The following is a 15,326-nucleotide window of genomic DNA, read 5'->3' as shown; positions in this document are numbered from 1 at the left end:
ACATGATCTTCTTGCTTACATGTTCTTACGTATGTTCTCCCATGGTTATATACCCTAAAGTGTTGCATTTGTAACATTGTGTGTCGGGGGAAGTATACAAATAAATATTGTGGGGGGAGGATATGTCTTTCTGAGTTTTCTTAGACAAGTCTCCATTGGCTGCCATTACATTACAACTGGTCGTATTGGATTGTACTGGCTGGGGTGCAACATCCAGAACGGGTACATCATTGTTGTATGTTGTGCATCACTTTCATCTGGCTAATGCATGATGCGCTGGGTGTGTGCCACTGCATGTTGGTTGCACTTTAGATTACGTCCATTGCCTGTGACTTTCCATCATTTTTTAGTACTGCATCACTGTCATATGGCATTATGCTGTAGTATGGATATATTTGGGTGTTTCGTTGAACTCCCACTGGTGCTCCTCTTGGACTGGCCTCAATATCACGTCTGGGTTTGCATTCAGGTCTGCTTGGGGGCTTCCCATAGACATCTCACTGACCTCTGTGAGAACAGGATGCTGGACCAGATGGCCTGATCCTATAATGTTTGTGACAGCACTATATTATCCAGCATCTATATAATCTGGTTCAAAGGCCAGAACCTGTAGATTTTCTTTCCTTCATCACAGTCCTGGAAGGTAGGTTAGAATAAGAGGGAATTGCTTGACCAAGGCCATGGAGGGAGTTCCATGACTGAGTGAGGATTTGGACCTGTGTCTCTAACATCAGGCATTCCAAACCCAAAGCGTCCACTTGTTGTGTGAGTGATTAAATGGGCAGGCATCTTAATTGGTCCTTTGAGAGAAATTGAGTCCTTCCCATACAGTGGTAGCAGGTACCTTTTGGGACTGAGAGCCCAAACAGTAGGTAGAGTTAAATCCAATGACTAGCAGAGCCAACTAACTCTAGTTTTGCACCCATCCTCTTCCCTGCTGAGTTCTACAGGGGCAATTCTGAGAGAAAAGGGGGAGGAACCTGCCAGCCTCTGAACAGAGGGTTGCCTGAGAACAGACTAAGGTTGGTGAGGCAATGTCTCCGTTGCCCTCATGAACCAGCCTCCACTGTCCCCTGCACATATTGCCCTAATGCCTTCACAACCTCCATCAGCCAGCTCCCTGTGTATTCCCTGCCTCAGAACTTTGTTTATTTAGCCACCCAGAAGTGGCTATGATGGCTTGAGCTGATGGGAGTATCTGGGGTGAGGAGCACAGGTTAAGCACCCTTGCTCTACACAGTAGCTATTTACTCTGCAATGTAGAGTCACAAACAATCAGCAGTTCCTGCTGTGATTTATGTTTCTGGATTTTTCATCATGCAAGGTATGTGTCTATCTTAGTTATTTACTGATTCAAAAATGTCTAGTCTACCTGCATCAGAACATGAGCTCAAGGTGGCACATTCAGTTTTCCCCTCCTCATTAAACAACAACCCTGTGGGGTAGGTTAGACTGAGAGGCAATGACTGGCCCAAGGTCACCCAGTGTGGTGTTTTTGCCTGGGTGTAATCTATCATTGAACTCTGATAATGCCTCTTCCTTGCCTGGCATGTGACGGCCCCTCCCCAACACCAAAGGTTGCCCAGAAGGGAATGTGACCCTTGGAGTTAAAAGGGCTCCCCAAGTCTTTTCTAAAGGCATCTAAAGCAGGTGGGGCTTGTTGAAGAAAGTGTTGCATAATTATGGAGGAGCCACTTCTAGGAAGGTCCTGCTATGAGATCTTGCAAAGTGGGCAGGTTTCTTGCTGGAGGGCCTTCTCCAAATATTTGGTGGGTCTTGGTGGATGGGAAGACTCCCAATGGAGTCTGTGGGTTAAAAAATAATAATCATTTTTTGAATTGCACCCAGAAATAAAGAAGCAAGCAGTATTGCTGCACTGCAGAATAGTTCCTGGTCATGCACAGAAACCCTGTATGCCTATGGTTTGTACACACTTGCGAGGTCTATTCCGAAGCCCTGTATGGATGTTGTATGGATCACGGGTTCCTGACTTCTACATGTTGTCTGATAATACCTGATGGAGCAGGGAATCTGGAGGGTGCTCAATCTGTGAACAGGAGCCCTGATAATTCGGGGGTCCTGATGGCATGAAGAGATCCATCTTTGCATACAGTTGAACATGAGAGGGCTCTTTCAAACATGTAGAGGTCAAGGAGGAGCATGCGATTCACTCCCCTTCTATGTAGTCACGTAGTATCCAGAGCAGGGTTTGGCAGTCTATTGGATATCCAGGTTTTGCAATGGAACCTGTCACTGCAGTCTTTATTTCATTCCTCCCCTTGTGCATACAGTCTCCCTGGATTTGTCATCGGAAGGCTTCAGGACAGGGGATGAGATCAACTGGACAGGAGCGGATGAGCTGTTACATATGTATAAGTGCATTCACCTGTGTCCATCTTTCTGTGCTACCATGTAAACTACACTCAAAACATTTCACAGAGGCTGGACTATGCAGTGATTCAGCAGAGTGCCCCAGCCCTTGAATGTGCGCTTGTCCTTCCCAGGCTTGGCTTCACCAGCTCCCCTCCTCTGTGTGAGCCCAGGGGTCCCGCAGGTGACAGTGGCCCACCCACCCACCATACTAGACTGAGCTTTTCACAAGCAAAAGGAAGACAGAGGGCTCTAAAGAGGGGAGGGATGAACTGGTGAAGGAATCAAGGGTAGATTGTATACTTATCTGCCATACCTTGCATTGTTTGGGACTTGCATCGCTGGCTGGGGCTGATGGAAGATGCAGTCCAATGCCATCTGGGGCATCGGTTACCCTTCCATATCAATGTGCATTGTTAGCACGTCCACCATGATGGTGGAGGGAGTCAGGTGGAATCCACCTAGCAGCAGAATCTGTGACTGGAGCTTCTCACAGCACATGACCACCCTTCCTTCCCTGCTTTGTCATGCTAGATTGTGACAAAGAGACAAAAGCCAGGAACTGGGTGATTAATCTGAGTGACCAATACAAGTCATCATCACTGTGTACTGATTATAGTTGGTTATGTGTGGTGTTCTGTGGTGTTTTGATGTGTACTGTTGCACATAATGCACCCTTACATTGTGCCGTGCACTATGTATTACATTTGTGCAGAGTATATGGTTGTATACCTGTGATAAATGTCATTACCACGGGTTACTGCATCTCCCTTCTCTGTTGTGCGAGCTATTACACAACACTGCATTAGTGTATCACAAAGCAGGTGCGTACTATACGTTTTGTGCTGTTCGTTGCAGTAGCATTGCGAATTGTTAATTACTTAGGAGTAGTGGTGTGTGGCACTTTTGTGTGTTTTATTGTCAGCTATGTATCACCATCATCTATCAGGCTGTGTTGTTCTACATAAATCCGTGGGCCTTGGGGCTATGCATGCCTTATGCTCACTGTTCACGGTGCCTGTTGCATATCCCTGGGCAGTGTGCACATGCAAACTGCATTGTCGTTGTGCGTGACTATCTGCCTGTTGTGTTTGCGTCACCGTGCACTGAAGTTGTGCACAGCCTTGCTGCCGCATTGCATAGCACCGGTGTCCCCTCGGCATAACTTAGAACTATCCAGGGTTGCACACAGCGCACACTGCTGCACAGTGTGGATTGCCCCTGTTCTTTTGGCATATGCTGCTGCTGATTGTGAGCTCCAGACACAGCCGGGAAGCTGCTGCCTCCCTTCTCCCCCCTCCCTGCCCCGGTTGCCATGCCAATGCAGAATGCTGTATCTCTCTGTTCAGCAGATGCCAGTGCTCACAACTCCACCTCTCTCCCACCCAGAAGTCTAGGCTTGCAGGAGGAGTGGAAGGGGGGGGGGTGATGATTCTGAGATTGTTGTGAAGAACTCCCTGTCTTCTCTCCTCCTCGGCTTTATTTGAGCGAGGGTTCAGCCCCACAACCTGTTTTGAATGTCAGAGCTCATCAGTCTGGGAACGGCACATTTCCCTCTCTGACAACGCTGCGTCAAAGCAACAGGGGTTGATGGCAATCTGGATCACAAAACATGTCAATAGAGGACAAGTCAATTCGTTCAGTCAAACCCCTGAATGCACCATCCGTCACCCGTCAGTCTTGTGAAAGTTTGGCATTGTCTGCTGGGATAGCGGCCCTTGTAAGAAATAATAACTCATGACAACAAAAAGGAAATATATGTACATAGGCACAAACTTGATCCGATTCTATTCTTATGGACTGAGCTCCTCAAATACAAATGATGAGTTGCCAGCTTTGATGGGCTCTCTGGGGTTCCACCCTAGTGAGATTATTGGGATGCTAGCCTCTGAACAAGATAAAGCTACTGAATAGGGGAAGCCCAACTAATGCTCAACCAACAGCCAAAGTCATATTGCTGCCCCCTCCAACTTCATGCAAACAAATGAGGATGAATGCCCAATAAACAGGTTGCCTGGAAGCATCAAAAGTATACGTACACTATAGATATGAAGCTCCTCCAGATGGCCTGTTTATTGAGCATCCATCGTAATTTGCTTGCACAAAGCATACCCAATATGTCCTGTCTTCAGTGAGCATTTGTTCTGATTTATTTGTGGGGAGGATAGTCAACAACAGACATTCATTCTGATTTATTTGCACAGAGGTTGCATTCCTTCCGCTCCATCAATCATTAACCCACGCTTTTTAGCGCATTTCTCTGTCACTTTCCTAACTGCAAAATATTTGAATTTTTTTTTAAAGTGGATTTGTTGTTCCAAAATCCACTTTATTTGGGCAAACCTAACTTTTTGGTATGCAGCCCAATCCCTCCATCAAGACAGTGACAGTTTGGGGGTGACCATGCAGTGTGATGTTTACTCAGAAGGAGATCCCGCTTTGTTCTATGAGGTTTTCTCTTAGATAAGAGTGCATAGGGCTCCACCCTTATCTTGATTTATGTTATTTCCTCTTCCTCTAGAAAAAGCATAAGAAATTCTCGGAATTGTAATTCCATGTGTTGATCTCAGCATCGTCACCAAACTTCAATTCCTGGGTTTCTTGGAAATTGAAAGCCAATGTAAGTTTGTAGCGGAGATAAAACTGTTGTGAGGGTCCTTCTGCAAAATGTGAGCTATGAACCATTTTAATCCTTTTGACCCAATAGTGCCTTCATGATTCTGATCTCTTCCTTTTCTTGCATTTCTTCAACAGCTCTTCCTGTTCCCCAGGCACACTTACACATCCACTGAACCTCCACTTTTCTCGATCTTCTATGCATCCCTTTAATTTCGCTGCAGAACCTTTCCCAAGCTTCCATACCGGGAGCGCTCTCCAACCTATTTCCTCAACTCTGCATCCACTGTATGCTTCCATTTCTCACTGGGCAATTACAGCCATCTATTTACATCCTAGGTCATAACCTCCTGTAAATTTGCATAGCACCAAACAGGAAGGGGTTCAGCTGTAACATTAGAACATGTTTACCATGGTCTTGCTTCCCCAGCTTCTTGGCTGATTGTACCTAAGTAGTAAAACACACACACACACACCACCACCACCAATAACAACAACAACAAGAACAAGAACTCAACACCTGACTACAAACAACTGCCTTCTTTTGAAATTCATTGTTGGATGTGGCATGCCTCTGAACACCAGCTTCTGGGAATTGCAAGTGGGAATAATGCACTGTTGCATTTATATCCTGCTTGTGGCTTTCCACAGGCATCTGGTTGGCCACTGTGAGAGCAGGATGCTGGACTTAGATGGGCCATTGGCCTGATCCAGTAGGGTTCTTCTTATGTCCACCTCCCTGTTGAACTTCTGGCACATATTGAAGACAATCTTTTAAATTGAATTCTGATTTTATGGTTGTAACTCGTTTTTAGTCTTACTGCATTGGGTCTCCTGTACACTGCTTAGAGACAACTGTGATTAACCAGTATACAATTTTTTAAAGAATAAAAAAAGGTATTAACTGCCTTTGCACCATGGCAAGTTTTCCAGTCTTAAGTTCTGTTCTCTAAATTTCTACATCTATCTGCGTTTTGTTTTTTTCAAAGTCCCCATGAAAATTCATCAACTTCTCAGTGTGAATTGTCCTAATGTGCATCTTTCTGTATGCAATTTTGCCTGGTATACCCATTTTTTGCAAAGCAATTTCCCCTAACATCATGCATTTTTGTAGGTTGCTTTCACTAATACATGCATTTATAAGCACATTTGTACCCTAGGCCATAGCCTATGTGCACATTACTTCTATGGGGAGCTGCTTTGCAAAATTCAGAGAAGTGTGGATTTTGATGGGTGGCTTAGTTTTGTTTCACATATTGTTTCAGAAAGAGCAAATTAAATAAGTTTGCCTTTAAGTGGTAACTGAATCTGATTTCTCCTGCATCCCTAACAGTAGCTGCCTTCGGTCACACATCTTCCACTGGTGGCCTTCCCGCAACCCCAACCTTATCCCTTCTTTGTTCCGTGACTTCCCTTCCACCTGCACCCACTCAGTCTTCCTCCCCACCTCCAATCTCTCAGACAGGAGATTTATTATTCTCTTCGCCCTCCTCCTCCTCTTCCTTTTCTTCCTCTAATTTCCTCCCCCACATCCTGTCGCCCTAATGTCTTCCCCCGTATCTGCTCTCCCACCCTCCCCACTTCTCTGTAGTTAATTCTGCCTAGATTCTATCTCTCTCTCCGGCAAAAAATATTGCTAACTAGACTCATGCTCCTTTTTTCTCAGTTCCTGTTTAATTGATCCCCCCTCCCATCCCAGCAGAGGTTCTCCTTCCTTGGTCCTCTGATCCATTTCCCCCACATTCACTGCCAAAAATCTTCCCCCCTGCAGAACCCTGGATGCTTTTGATGCAACCATCCCCATCGTTCCCTCCTGCCCCCACTCTTTTTGGTCTCCCAGACTTCTCTCCCCACCCCGTGTTCCTCCTATTCCTCTTGCCGCATTTCCCCCCCTTTTCTGCAGCCCCAGCTTGTTTTTCCTCCTTTCCATTTTCTCCACGCCCCCCCTCTGCATCTGATTTCCTCCTCCTATTAGCAGCATTCGTTGTTCCCGCAACCTACCCACCTCCTCCTAGCCTTTTCTTTTCGTCTCTTTCCCCTTCTCCAGAACTCTCCCTGCCGCCACTGATCCTGTACCCCAAAATCTTACACTCCTCCAAACACATTTGCTTTATTCAGCTGCCTGCACCAGCTGCTCCTGTATTTCCTCCTCCTATTATTTCTCTTCGGCTCTCTTCCCTCATCAAAGTGAATCCTCACTCTCCCTGATCTCTCCCCTGCACATTCCACATTCATTGCATCCTTCCCGATTCCACAATCCCCCTCCATTCCCCCCTCCCGTCTCCTCTATGCGGCACAGTTTCTGCCAGTTCCTCCGTTGCCACGTGTGCATCCAAGGTACCATATTCCCAGCTCATTGCCATGGTGACCATTAACCCATTCCGTATTTGCCAGGAGGAGGAGGGTGCTCTTATCGCTAGGCCTTGCCTTCCTTTCTCAGGTTAGTGTAGCCCAGTAGCTCTCTTATATTGACATCGCTGGTTCCTGGTGGAGACTGGGGAAATGGAGTCACAGGGAAATGCACCCGTAAGGAATGGGGAAAGATCCAGAGTCCTCCTGCCTTCCAGCCTTGTCCTCTGGTCCATCTTCACTCAGGTGCCAGTGGGCTTCATGGCTGAGTGGAGACTTGAACTCTGGTCTCCAGGCTACTCTAACCACTACACTACGCTGGCTCCTTGAACCTTCTTGCACTCTACTCCCTGGGGACACTGGAGACCATAGAACTGTAGAGTTAGAAGGCCCACCAGGGTCATCTAGTCCAACCCCCTGCAATGCAGGAACCTTTTGCCCAACATGAGGCTTGAACCCCCAACCTTGAAATTAGGAGTCTCATGCTTTACCGACCAAGCTATCCCAGCTTGGATCCTGTCGCTCCATCACAATGGCCATCACTTTATTGTTCCTTTTTCTCAGAGAGCCAGGGGGTCCTTCCACCTCAGCCCCAAAACGTGCAAAGTGATAATAATAAAGATGATAGTGCCTCTGAGCACACACAGAGTGATCCCCCTCTTACAGCTGGAAAGGAAGCGACGTTTTAATGAATCGAACTACTGGTCCATTTAGCTCAGAAGTGTCTATGCAAAGTGACAGTGGCTCTCTAGGAATTCAGGCAGTCTCTCCCAGAGTCCCATCCCTGCCTGGTGAGGAAGGAATCATTGCAGCTCATAATCTGAGTTTTATAGTAGCCTAATCTATACTCTGATACCTATCAATCCATTTAGATCCTATCTCACAGGGAACTCTGTTTCTATGGTCATGAAGAGGAGATATTTTTGTTTGAAATAAAGTTTATTGAAGTCTTATTTACATTATATTACAGAGTAAATAATGGATTGTTTTTTTGGCCCAGTCCCACCTCCATAGCAAGGAGGACTGGGGTCGGGACATTTTTATTAACCATAATAATAATAATAATAATAATAATAATAATAATCATTAATAACCATTAATAACAATTTTCTTGTAATTAATTATTTTTTTCTTTTTTTAAAAAAAGGTTCCTTTGTTGGTTAATTCATCCCCTCCCCCTCCCCTTAGGTTCCCCTTCCCCCCCAACCCCATTCACCCCAAAATTCTAGGATGCAGCCTAAGAAAATAGAATCAGTCCCACCTCTCCAGACCAGCTGCACCAATTCTGCCTCCATGACCACAGGATCCACTTTTCCCACCGTGGCAGGCACTCTCCTCCCCGTGTTTCAAAAGTTGCATTCCATATTTAACCTTAGACGCTTACAGAGAATAAAATACTCAGCTGGTTCCAAGATGTCTCTCTGTGTGTGCAAATTTAAGTCTTGTAAGCACCACCAGAATATTTCCACTTCCTCTGCCCAGGTGTGGCAGAGAGCTTTCACAATAGGGAAAGAAAATGATTTAATTGGCATAAAAACTAATACTTTGCCTTTGAGTGTGCCACACATATCGGTATACGTCTGTTTATTCCAAAACGCTTTTTCTAGCTTTAATGCTGCTGACAAAATGCCCCTATTCCTATTCTCCTTAGTCTGTGTAAATGTACAAGATGGCTTTTAGCCCTTATATGACTTCTTCCATCCCAAGGGTTGTTTGTATCCATGCACAGGGGGGAAGGAAGCAAGGCTTAGAGATGTTTTAATGCTTTCAGTGCCAAAATTCATCACGACACTATTAAATATGCCACCCCTCGCCCCCTCTCCTGTGGGGCTCTTGCACTTTTAACCACTCCGTGGTGGGTGGAAGTTGAACAGGTGCAGCTTTTCACAGTGATGGCGAAGGCTTCACCTGTTGAATTTTTGTTTGTCCTCATGCACCTGTGAAAGCCACAGGAGAAAGCTCTGCCCTCCCCAAAGATGGCAGATTACTTAAAACGGTAAAAGCAAAACGTTTCCCCTCGCTTCTCTCAACTCTTTCTGGTTTCTAGCATGACTGTTTGTTCAACAGAGAGCCCCAAATGCAGGGCTGCCAGATCTAGACTCAGAATCCCCTTGTACCTTCAAGGCTTGCATGGGAGAGAAATTCTTACCGAGTGTGGCTTTTTCTACTCTTAAAGGCACAGAAAGCCTCTCAGAGGCAGGCCCACCAACCTTACCTAAAGGGAATTTGCTACATTTTCTCTATGGTTTCCCTTCCTCCCCAAGAACAACCTCAGCTCGCAGGGAGAGGAACACAGATCAACTTGGATTGATGGAGAGGTGTAGAGGGCAAGTCTATCCTTTGATGACTGACTGCAAGGGTTCGCTTGCCTGTGTGAATGAGCCATTCGATACCAGACAAGATTGATACACCTTTCCTATCATCTCAGAGCAATGTTTACCCCCCCCCAATGGATTTGGTACACAGATTCAATCAGGGTGGGGTGGGTGGTTGAGTCACCCGTCAAAAGAACTCAAGTGATGCCGGTATCAGTATCGGTATCGGTATCAGAAAGGTGACGTATAAATCCTTTATAATAAATAAAGTGTGTGTTGTCTGAATGATGCAAAGGTGATTTTGCAGTGAGGAGCGAACAACTTCACCGTAGGCGATCATCTCAGCCGTCCGTATGAAATTCATGTGAAGTGGGACAGAGATTACTGAGAAGCTGACAGTTGCCTTAATTTTAGTGGACAAACTCCTGTGTCTTTAAGAGCTTCACGACACTCAAGAAATGCATAGCTGAAGTTTTCCCTGCATTGCTGCATCTCTAGGGACAGGGTCTCCTGCTGGAGCATTTTGCCTCTTGTACTGCAATGGATGAAGACACAGGTGGTTGCCCATACAGAATGGAGCAATAGTTGCTGGGGCCATGATTCCTACTCCACTGGCACTTTCTTGATGTGTGAGAAGTCCACTCACACCCTACAATACTTTTTTAAAAAGACAAAAAACATGCCTTATGCTGTAATCCAATGCTGACATACCTGGGGGTATGCCCTCACTGAACATAGTGAGACTTCCTTCCGGGTAAACATACATGGGATTGTGCTTCAGTTTTCCTTTCTGTAATGTGATCCTGCGTTCAAACTGCCCATGTATGGATTCTGTATGTTGTCATGGTTCTGCTTTAGACACTTAGTCATGGGTTTGCTTTTCGTGAATTGTCTTGAGATGTATGATTGGTAGCATTAAAAACAACAGCCACCATAACCCTTTAGAAAATTGAGCATCCTGAACGGGGGGATATTTTATCAAATAATACTTTGGGAGGAGGTGTAGGGAATAGCATTCCTCCCCTCCCTACTCCATAAATTCAAGTGTGTTACTTTTAAATAACATGCTTATAACTAGGGCTGCAATGCTGAATCAATCAATCAATCAATCAATCAATCAATCAGGTAAACTCAATTAAAACATTTTGATTGACTAAAAAAAGCTGTCCCTGATTAACATCATGTAAAAACAAAGTTTGTATTAGGCTGTATCCAACTAGGTTCTAGTCAGAGTAAACCCACTGAACTTAATGGACCTACGTTAGTAATGCCCATTAATTTCAGCGGTTCATCTCTGAATATGACTAATTGGATGCAGCCCATTCCCCCACCCCCGCCTTATATGCACATTTATTCAGATTTGATTTATAGTACAGTTCTGTTAACCAAGTCTTGGGCTGATTAACTTTCTGTGTCCTTTTAAATGTGTTTGTGGGATGGAGGGTTATCAGTCTGTCTTGGTTTTTTTTAAATGTAATTTGTGTTCTCATTTTGTATTTTTATGTTGTGAACCGACGAAGGGCGGTATAATAATAATAATAATAATAATAATAATAATAATGTTAGAAGTCTGCTCAGAAATAAGTCTAATTGAGTGCAATGGGCTTCAATTCTAAGCCTACTTACTAGGGAAGCAATTCCAACTGAACTTAGTGGGACTTACTTTTGAGGAAACATGCATAGGGTTGAACAGTAAGAAGTTGGTGAGTGTTGCATTCATTACATTTGTTTCTGAATTGTAAGAGCAGTGGTGGAAAACTGCAATGGGAAGACCAGGGTAACAACTTGATGGCCATGTCATAGAACCTCTGCACAAATTTTGTGAAAACAAACCAAGAGGATGGTTCAATATCTGCTTTGTCTGATGGTGACCTATGTCAGGAAACCTGAGAGCCCATAAGCCAACCTGGGCCTGCTTTGTTTTCCTGTCTACAACCTTGCTGCACCATTGGCTGGCTTGCTCTCATGCCTTGAGCATCAACCTGATTTGCAAAAATGAGCAAATAATGCTTTTCAAAACCTGGAAACTTGACACCATCACCTGCTAAAGTCTGTATATCAAACTGCTGTTAAAAGCACTACTACAGTGACCACGTGGAAAGTTGGCAGCTTTGCTTGCAGTTGCCCTATGACCTCTATAAATTCCTCACACCCCATCTCTCTCTCTCTGCCTCCCATTTCAGGCTATTATTTATTTATTGCACAGCCCCAGCCCCACGGAGACTAGATGTCCAGTTGCAAAGGAAAAATTGCGGGTCCCATGTCAAGCAGATTTCCAAGGAGGTTTCCATGCCTATCAAATCTATTTGGAAAATGGAAAAAAGAGGAGACTGACACCTTACAACCGTTAGCTGCAAAGCTGTCCTCCTACAAGAAGCCATCATCACTGCACCTATGTTGCTGCTTGGTGATGGCTATTGCTGCTGACCTGACCGAACCTCTGAGCCACACACTCTGCTCTCCTCTCTTTATTTGCACTTTGGAATCAGAAGCCATCCTTTGTATTCCTTCCATCCTGCATTCTGAGTTGCCTTTTTTGTTAAATCTCTACATTTGTGGACCCACCACCTCCCTGATCTGGTATTGCTATGGAAGCTTGGCTCACAACAGTCCAGTTATTTAAAAAAAAACCTGAGGCCCTAGTAGGGAGTGACATGAGTAGCAGCAGTCCTGAAAGTTGCACCCATTTGCTTTCTGCTTTCTGAGCAACTGCTTGTATTTCCAGAGCTTCCCTCCCACTGCAAATAAATAAATAAATACTGGCAAATAAATAAATAAATAAATATCACAACAACAACAGATGAAACACAGGTTCCCAAACTCAATATAGCTTGACAAGGGCAGCAATGATTGAGTGCATTGGACAACTGGAAATAATGGGGTGGGACTTATTATGGGATTAATGGAAGGTTGAGGAGTGAGTACCTTCTCTTCCCTCCCCCTAATCTGCAAATTATAGATTTAGGGCTAAGATTGGTACAACCCAACTGCAGACTGGAGGCGGCCAAATGTTGTACCTATCTTCAAAAAGGGGGGAAAGAAGACACAGGTAACTACCGACCCAGGTAACTTGACATCAGTACCAGGGAAGAAACAGTTGGTCTGTGAGCACTTAGAAAAAGATGCTGTCATTACTAAGACTCAGCATGGGTTTCTCAAAAACAGGTCATGCAAGATGAATCTCATTTCTTTCTTTTTTTGATGGCGTTACAAGCCTGGTAGATCAGGGGAATGCTGTGGATGTAGTTTAGCTTGATTTCAGTAAGGCTTTTGACAAAGTCCTCCTTGATATTCTTGCAGAGAAGCTGGTAAAATGTGGACTGGACGAGTATTAAGTGGATTTGTAGCTGGTTTACTAACCAAACCCAAAGAGTGCTTACCAATGGTTCCTGATCATCCTGGAAAAAGTGACAAGTGGAGTGCCAGAGGGTTCTGTCCTGGGCCTATTGTCGATCAACCTCTTTTATAAACGACTTGGGTGGAGGAATTGAGGGGATGCTCATCAAATTTGCAGATGATACCAAACTCAGAGCAGTAGCCAATGCTGCAGAAGACAGAATCGGGATTCAAGGTGACCTTAACAGATTGGAGAACTGGGCCAAAACTAACAAAATGAACTTCAGCAGGGACAAAGGCCAGGTTCTACACTTAGGCAGGAAAAACCAGCTGCACCAATATAAGATGGGGGACACCTGACTTGCCAGTTGTACATGTGAAATGAGCTTGGGGTCTTACTAGACGACAAGCTTAACATGAGTCAGTAGTATAATACAGCAGCAAAAAAAAGTTAATGCTATTCTAGGCTGCAGCAACAGAACTATGGTGTCCTGATCAAGGGAAGTAATAGTTGTGCTCTGTTCTGACTTGGTCAGAACACACCTGGTGTCCTTCCTTGGAGGTTTTTAAGCAGAAGTATCTGTCATGGATGCTTTAGTTGAGATTCCTGCATAACAACTAGTTGATCTAGATGACCCCCGGGGTTCTCTTCCAAGTCTATGATTCTATGGTTCTATTAGGGTGGCCAGAGAGAGTGAGACCAAGTCCCTTCACCCCAAATAGAGCTCCCTCTACCTCCACAGTGGCCCTTCCACCAAACTGGCATCTGCCGAATGGTTAACAGAAGTGTAGGCTATCTGTCACTACAATGTTTCCTTAGCTCAATGAGGTCAAGTGGACCAGAAACATGTTATTTGTAAAGCATTAATTTGTAGGATTGCATACAGTGCTGTGATGTATCACTTCCTTCCACAGCCTTCTGGCTTAGAGATGACACCTCATCCCTAACTCTCCTTTGGCACAGAAGCGACTCCCAGAAGTGAAGGGCTACTCACTGAAACAGGGGGCGCTCTCTTGCAATAGGTGATGATTGTGGACCCCTGAAAGAATAGATGGGGTGGAGTGCAAACATGGTGATGCTGTATATAGACCATTTGATAGATGGCAGGAAAATCAGAAACCAGTGCCGGATTCTGATTTCCTAAGCAATGCATGAAGGTGAACTTAACTGCAGCTGGTGCTGACTCTGCAGTGGGAGGGGGAGGGGACATGCGGAAAAAGAGAATCAGAACTCTCTCTCTCTCTTTGTCTAAAGCTGATTCAGCAGTATCTTTCTTCTCATCCCTTTTCATAGCTATGGCACGAGAGCAGTCAAACAAGCATCTGCTCCTTACCCTTCAAAAGTCCTTGCTGCCTTCTCTTCCCTCTGTGTAAGATGGGTCCGTGTTGTGATTGCATTTATAGCATCCAAGGATATAATTCATCTTTTGCTCAAGGGAATTCTGACATAGTGGGTGCTAAAACTTGCTTCAGATTGGGAAAACTGGGGGGGGGGGGCAGTGCCATGAGGAAATCCATGCATTGGCTTCACAGGAACCCATATTGCAATGTTGCCTGCAGGCACAGTGAAACTTTTTCCCATTGTGCCTCACAGAATGCCCTTCCTTAAACCTTTGAATGCCCCAAGGGAAACGGGTGGGACTAGCCCAGTCTAACAAGAATGTCATTTCCTGCCCCACCTTTTCCCCTGCAAAGGACAGGAGCGGAAGTCCTCCCCCATCACTCAATTTACTACTGTGTGACAGGAAAAGAGGCTGGTGACAGGCAGAGAGAAAGAGAGGGAGAAAACAGGAATTTTTCCTTAGCTCAAGTTAGATCTTTGGTCCACCTAGGTCAGTATACCAGTAGCCTCCAGCTTTTTCAAACTTAGGACCCATCTTTCAACCAAACATGGATTTTGGGAAGCCCAGTACCATCTTCTTCGTTTTTACCATATATTTGTATGGCAGTTGTGCCAAAGTTTCAACCCACTTTAGATCAGCTTGTGGTTCTGTAGTGGGTGCCCAACCCACCACTTGAAGACTGATGCCCTGCATCAACTGGAAACAGGATTTCAGGCAGGAAGACTTCCAGTCCTATCAGGGACTGATACATGGGCATAGCCAGCATTTGGGGGGGGGGCAGGACTTTGTTAGGGGATGGGCAGGACTTTTGTTGGGGGGCAGGACCAATGTGATTGGTCAGTTAAGTACTTCTATTGTTTTACTTGATGGGGGGGCAGCTGCCCCCCGCCTCCCCTTGGCTACGCCCATAGACTGATACTGCGGTCTTCTGCCTAAAAAGTAGACTCATTTACCGCACTGAGCAACAGCCTTTTCCTGTAGCTGAAGCGAAACTGGG

The 15,326-nt window shown here is 45.1% G+C and overlaps 1 long non-coding RNA gene across 2 annotated transcripts in view; it reads left to right on the top strand.

The window, feature by feature from the left end:
- Positions 1 to 12,139, top strand: part of LOC308461314 — a 72,908-nt gene extending 60,769 nt beyond the window's left edge. The window contains exons 4-5 of one of the 2 annotated variants that reach the window (XR_013978871.1): positions 4,892 to 4,990; positions 11,834 to 12,139. This is a non-coding gene — a long non-coding RNA (uncharacterized lncRNA). The remainder of the gene's footprint in view (positions 1 to 4,891; positions 4,991 to 11,833) is intronic. The other variant, XR_013978870.1, reaches the window with a different exon arrangement.
- The last annotated feature ends 3,187 nt before the right edge of the window (positions 12,140 to 15,326 follow it).

The sequence above is a fragment of the Podarcis pityusensis genome (genome assembly GCF_964106645.2).
Source record: "Podarcis pityusensis genome assembly, chromosome: 13".
NCBI lineage: Eukaryota > Metazoa > Chordata > Lepidosauria > Squamata > Lacertidae > Podarcis > Podarcis pityusensis.
Note: the sequence above shows the minus strand (reverse complement) of the source record. Positions and strands in the feature narration are given on the sequence as shown.